Source organism: Ascidiella aspersa, chromosome 2, assembly GCF_963924565.1.
Source record: "Ascidiella aspersa chromosome 2, kaAscAspe10.2, whole genome shotgun sequence".
Lineage (NCBI taxonomy): Eukaryota > Metazoa > Chordata > Ascidiacea > Phlebobranchia > Ascidiidae > Ascidiella > Ascidiella aspersa.
In genome coordinates this window covers 6,797,987-6,804,144 of record NC_139448.1, presented here as the reverse complement: position 1 = coordinate 6,804,144, position 6,158 = coordinate 6,797,987, and positions in this window count along the sequence as shown.

Genomic DNA, 6,158 nt, shown 5'->3' with positions numbered 1-6,158 from the left:
TCATCGGCGAAAGCATCGAAAAGCGCTCCTTGCACGATTATTAGTAGTCTAACTTTATGCCCCATGTAGCCTGTACGGGGTGGGCACACATGGCGTGGTTGACCGTCAGACACTATTTTTGTCGTGCACAATTCGGACTTTTAAGCTCGAAAACAATTAATGGCAAGACTAGCATATACACCAAAAGTAATGTTTTGTATTGTATGTGAAATGGACCGAACAAACCTCGCCTGTATAGCGCACTACACTGGTTCAGTACGTCACGCAAACATATTCCCAGTGAAATTAACTTCTACAGTTGTCTGAAATAAACTATACTCTTTTCTATTTTTCGGAGCAAGCGAGGTATTCGATATGGCTCTCGATAAAAAGTTTTCCTGCTCCTATTAATGTGTTACTTCGCATGATCATCCACTGGCGATCGGCTTACAAACTAGGTCAATTATATTTATAGTCTAGATAAAATACACGGCGTTGTCAAGGTTAAAGAGAGTATTTACAAATTAAATTATGAATGGGAAAAAATATTTACACCCATAATAACCACAATAATATACGAAGTCTACCTGCATTTTGTCTGGTTAAACAAAATGAAAGAATTCATCATGCTGTGGGCTCTTTATCACTGTTGCAAATAACGTTGTAAAAAGTTAAACTGCTAGCCTCATGTTATTTCCGCTGATTATAAAAAATATAAGTGGCAATCAGCATTTAATCCATAGGTAATATTACGGATAACTTAGTAGCTTCATCAGAGGCATAAATAATGCGATAATATTGTTTGAAATAGCATAACATTTTAATTAGGCCTAAATGTTTTGCACTATGTTAGGGTTGTACAGATTTTTTAAAAAGTTAGCTAATCGAAAGTTTTTCCTATGGTTTGGACCTAAAATATAGGATTGAATTGGGTCATGATTTCGTCCACCACAAAGCCCCAACAGCTTAGCAGTTCGTGTCTGAAAGGTGGTCTAACGAAATGCTTTCTCGACTGGCGTGGTATAAACGTTTGCTGAAGCCGTATGTCACAGCCAATAATTTAAAAATATTGCGGCAATTTGACATGCAACCAAACTGCAGCGCTGTGTTCTGTTTCTGTAAATGTACGACGAAATACTCGACTATAGCACAAAACACTTGGCTAAACGTGTCATACAACTTTTAAGTGACGCCCGTGACATATATCGGTCCAGAATTACTAACAAACGTAAAATTTTAAGTTGTAGCAGCAATTGTTTAGATTTGCGTTATACTCAAGCAACTCATTCCGGCACCAAACTGCTTCGTACGCATTAAAAATCCCTTCGAAAATAAAAATTGCTTACCGGTGCACAGTTTGCGACGGTTTCTATTTTACCCTATCGCCAGGCTTCTAGCTTTAAGAGGGAGCAGAGAGCTTTAAAAACGTGCAGTGATAGAACGACGTTTCTCTGTCTGTCTCTTTGAAACCACATGCCAGCGATCGACCACCGAAAATATTCCGTGGACGATCGAATGGTGGACAAACATTGCCATTTATTATAATAGATACCAGGGCTGCGGAGTCGGTTAAAAATAACCGAGTCCGACTCATGCCAAAAAAATAATCCCGCCAATTAACGTAACTAAAATAGCGTGGACATTCAGTAATCCACTTTAGGGATGTCGTATTGTTCATTTATTCACAATGCATGGTTGTAAATATTCCACCATATGCTATTCCACCTTTACAATTTCCAGTTAGCGGCAATGTCAGTTTAAAAATTGGGTACTGCGCATGCGCACGTCCGACTCGGGCCTCGGGTAGTTTTACGTGGTATTACTATAGTTACGAGCCCGAGTCCGACTCCAGCAAAACAAACCGACTCCTCGAGTCCCGAGTCCCGAGTCCGACTCCGACGCCGCAGCCCTGATAGATACCATAGTACAAATAGCAAAAAAAAAACTTTTGCCGGCTACCATGTTATTAAAAACTATTTTGTATGCCATTGTATGTACTATACTGAAAACAGTTATTAGAGAAGGCATGAAAAGGTGTTTTTATGCAAAACCTTGCCATTCTTGAACCTAAAAGGTTAATTACAAAAATATTTCGCAATATAGCCATAGTATTTCCTTTTTAACTGGCATAATAATGATTTAAAACGAAATATGCTTTAAATTCACTGATTCTGCTTGAAATTGGTGATGTTCACCCAACATATATCACTTACACCTCACAGCAGTTTTCAAGCCCTCCTTATCTAGCAACACAATAGATTGTATTTTGAAATATCAGCTATACAAAGACTAAATTCAGCTTCATGAAATTATTTTAAAACTTAAACAAAATACCTTCTACAGGGATTTCGTACAGATCCAGAGACTGCTTAACAGACTATGGTTGGAAAACAAATCGGTTGAAAAAAATGTTATAGGCTGTTACAGGTTCTAAGTCGGATCTAACAAATTGTACAACCCATTATTAACCAGATAAACTTATCAAAACTATGATATACCCACTGCCCATGGGTATGAACAATCAGTAACAGAGTTTTGCAGGACAACTAAAGCTTTTAAATGAAATTATCTAAAAAAACATCGTCTAATATATCGTCTGCTTAAAAGCAAGTTAAACAGCACTTGCCTTGTACAAAACAGCAGTTACTTTGTACAAAGAGCTCTACTGCATCTGAGCAGTGAAAAGTTCCTCTAAGATCAGATTCGTAGGCGCTGTCGGTTATTTCAAGTAGGCGAGATGACGAAAAACAAGTAGGCTATAGCAGTTACTGTTTTAGATTTAATAAAACAACAAACTTTCAAACTATAGTCCCATCACAATATTTGATTATTTGAAGAATGAGTTCTTGAAACCCGGTTACATAATGCAATATGATGAAGTTAAGTTTCACTACATTATGTTTGGCCAATTTCTTCCTTCAAAACACAACTTGTTAGACAAGACAAAAATCGATTTGTTACTTAGGAAAATGTTTGTTAAAGTGTGTGTAAAGAATGTCTTGAGTATAACGTTGGGCAGCCGGTAAAAATCATATTATTCTAAATTATTATGTGCATATTACCCGTAAAAGCCCAATCTAACTCAACTTTGGTAACATTTTGTCTCGGAAAATGTATCCACTATATTATTAGGGACGGAAATAATTGTATTGCCAATAAACCCTAATATTACCGATTAACCCCTTCATCGAATCAACAGTGCGGTGATTGACATATAGGCTAGGATAAAACTAAATATTCGCCCACGCATATCCTATAACGCAGCAGAGGCTATACGTCAACAGATTTCTTAGCTAACAGTATCCAAAAAGTTGTAAAATCAATTTCGATGGAAAGACCGCTTCAATTTTGTTTTTGCACTTCTGTGGAATCCGTATCCCTTTTATATATATAAGCTTGTTATTACCAAAGTTCAAACAAGTATTTTTTTGGATTGAAACAAATGAAGTTTCCTGGAGTTTTATCTACAGTTAGCAACATAACATTCTTTTTTACAGGGGTGACAGGGGTGATTTGTTAACAACAGCATAAAGGCTGGTAATGTCCGGGGTTTCTTGCATATCGTTAGATTGGTTTCTTTCTTCTACATCGTTTTTCTTCTCATTGGCCAACATATCCTTGGTTTTCGATTCTAAAAAGCACATAACGTTAAGATACTAAAAGACCGATCCTAATAAAGTCATGTAGTCCGGGAAAAAAAATCACAAAATCGTATACCATTTAATGGAAATATTTTGGATATTTATATTTATTTGTCTTTTTTTCGTTCATAATGTGGTTGAACCGATTGGGCGCCTGCGTTGAATTTAGTTTCTCACATTGGTATTCTTATTAATTTTTTTCGCAAATTAGCTGTAAATAAAAATAATATATTTTAAAAGCGCCTGTATTATCTTTTCATCCCATTTTAAATTGATAAAATAATTTCACAAACTTAAAAATAACAAATTTTCACAATTAATATGTGGATATCTAAATAAATATATCGTCCATTCAAGTAACCAATGTTTGATAAATAACACTAAACGGTTGATGGCGAAGCAATTCCAATGTATCAAAAAAAACGTGTATCCTACCACAGTTCACGGAATTTTGGTGGTAACATCTCTGAATTTGGCTCAATAACGAGTATTTATGATATCTTATAACAGCAACACTTTGTCGTCGATGTGATTAAAGTGGTACGATTCCATCTAGAAGACGAACATTAGCTTTCAAGTTTTCAAAATATTTCAAAGTGATGGTAGTTTGTTTTATATGCGCGTTTCAATATATTTGCTGTCGCTCAACTGTCGCGAAGGGTTGGATAAGATGCGAAAAAGGAAAATGAACTATAGTAACCTTTGAGCACGGTCGTGTAAAGATCCTGTGGTGGCGGTGGAAGCATATCATCACGATCGACCGATAATGATTTCCCCTTGTTGTCAGGATCCGGAATTGTTGTAGAACTTCCGGGAACGGTCTTCCTTTTTTCTGGAGTACGAAAAATAGAATTCAAAGAAATTCCGCGGGCCGAATCCAAAAAAGCCCGAAAAAAAAAAGATTCGGCCCACCAATGTAATTCATCCGGCCCGCCGCCTCTTTGACAAACTTGACAAACTAGAGTCCTTTTTAAATATGCCTACATTTGGACTGTTTTACCTACGTAAGTTCGAAAAATTTTATCGCTTCGCGCGAATGATCTTTCTACGTCCGGATCGTTTACTTTTTAAAGCTGTCTTTAAAACTACATTAGTGCTTCTATAACGTTGTGCCGTGGAAGGCTGCCAAGTGCGTCGCGGACAAACGGAAAACGTATTCAAAAATATTGAGCATATGTTTTTTAACTTATTTTAAAAGAAAATGCTAGTATACCAAAAAAATCGCGCTCGCTTCGCTCGCCACGTACGACGGACACAAAAAGGTTAACAACACTGTCCTATATTAACAATGAAGGTTATCTCGTTTCTTCAAACTACTATTTTCATCTTTTCATTACGGCGTGTAAACTCTTTTTTTGAACCAAACAAACGCCCTTTTCGCGTTTGAGTCAACATTTTACTGCTTACTTAGGCTAAGAGTAATTAAACACTTTAGTGGGTTTTTAAATGCAAAAAAAAAGATACGAGGCCCGCTTGATTAAAAGTTGTTCTAACATTTTAATAACACATGTTTTAGTTAACATTTGACCGCAGAGACCTTTCTGAGTTTAGTTGTTGCCCGCCACAAGAAAAAGGTTGCCCACCCCTGATTTATAACATGTTTTGCGATACTAAAATATGACGTCGAAGTACTTAAAACTGCCGTTATACGGTGACATCGCAACAAATGACGCTATAGAGATGGGTAAAACCTCAGTTCTGCTACTTTTGCAAATATTGGGTAAATGGCGGGGTACAGTTTCTACAAACGAAGCATTACATTGTAGAAACACTGCGTTGTAGGCTACTAAGCTGCTGAACCTTGGATATCTAATTAACTCACCTTTATGTACATATGTACAGCAAACGTGAATTGTTCTTAAATCGATTGTGGGAAAAGGTTTTCTGCGACCGGTTTAAAAATATTTATTGCCGTTAGATGTCGTGAAGGAGCATAACTACTTACCAAACTCAGAAACTTATGTATATTTAATTAACCAACCTTTCTGCACCGTCGTGCAAAAATCCTGTGGCGGGGTAGGCAACTTTTCATCACGATTTGACGATGACAATTGTGTACTTTTTTGCTTGGAGATAGCAGTTGAACTTCCAGGAGGTGTTTTCGTTTTGTCTAAGGTCGAATTACCTGAGCCATCAAATTGTACAGCACATCAGAGTAACCCTTAAGCAACTATAGTTCGTCTTTTAACTGAACATACTACTTTTCATTTAATGGCATTCGTACACATAAGCATCCAGCATTTTTTTCTACCTGGCATATTAATATGGAAATTAGGTAACTAAAGCTTGTCGCTTGAAAATTGTTAAAATGCACACATTCTATTAAGATATGCCAATTTGCTGTTGGTGGCTTCAAACACCATGATATTCTACCGTTTTGGTAATAGGTGTTATATTTTTAAGTGTTTTGACTTATCGTTGTTATCGTATTTGGCATCAAGATTATGTTGTCGACCTGCTTCGAACAGGTTTTGACCCAAAAGTTACGATAGAGAAATAACCAACAGCTCAGAATTCCACAAAATGTATTGCGCGTTG